This window comes from Gracilinanus agilis, chromosome 3, assembly GCF_016433145.1.
Source record: "Gracilinanus agilis isolate LMUSP501 chromosome 3, AgileGrace, whole genome shotgun sequence".
NCBI lineage: Eukaryota > Metazoa > Chordata > Mammalia > Didelphimorphia > Didelphidae > Gracilinanus > Gracilinanus agilis.
Window position 1 is genome coordinate 276,772,277 of NC_058132.1, and position 364 is coordinate 276,772,640.

The 364-nt window shown below is 75.3% G+C and overlaps 1 long non-coding RNA gene across 1 annotated transcript in view; it reads right to left on the reverse strand.

Annotated features, from left to right (window-relative positions):
- The window catches only part of LOC123242261, a 58,693-nt gene that overhangs the window by 6,191 nt on the left and 52,138 nt on the right, over positions 1–364 (reverse strand). The window lies entirely within an intron of this gene.

Genomic DNA, 364 nt, shown 5'->3' on the forward strand with positions numbered 1-364 from the left:
CCCCGCCCCGCCCACGCACGGTGGCCCCTAGCCGCCGCCGCTGCTGCCGCCTGAGACCAGCGTTTGGGGGTGGGGGTGGGGAAACTGGGGGGGGGTGACGGTGGCCCGTAAGGCTCCTTCCCGATGAGGCGGCGATGTCCGCGAGCCCCGAGCGCGCCGCGGCGGCAGCGGCAGCGGCAGCGGCGGCGGGGCCTCATGCGCAGCGCGGCAGCCTGGGCTTCGGCCTCCCTCCGGCTCCCGTAGAGCGGGCCGGTGGCAAGAGCAGTAGCCGCCAAGGCCGTGGGGACTCTGGCTCGTCTTCCTCCTTTTCTCCCTCCTTCCCCTTGGCCGTCGGGTACTGAGCCGGGGGAGGGGAGGCGGCCTG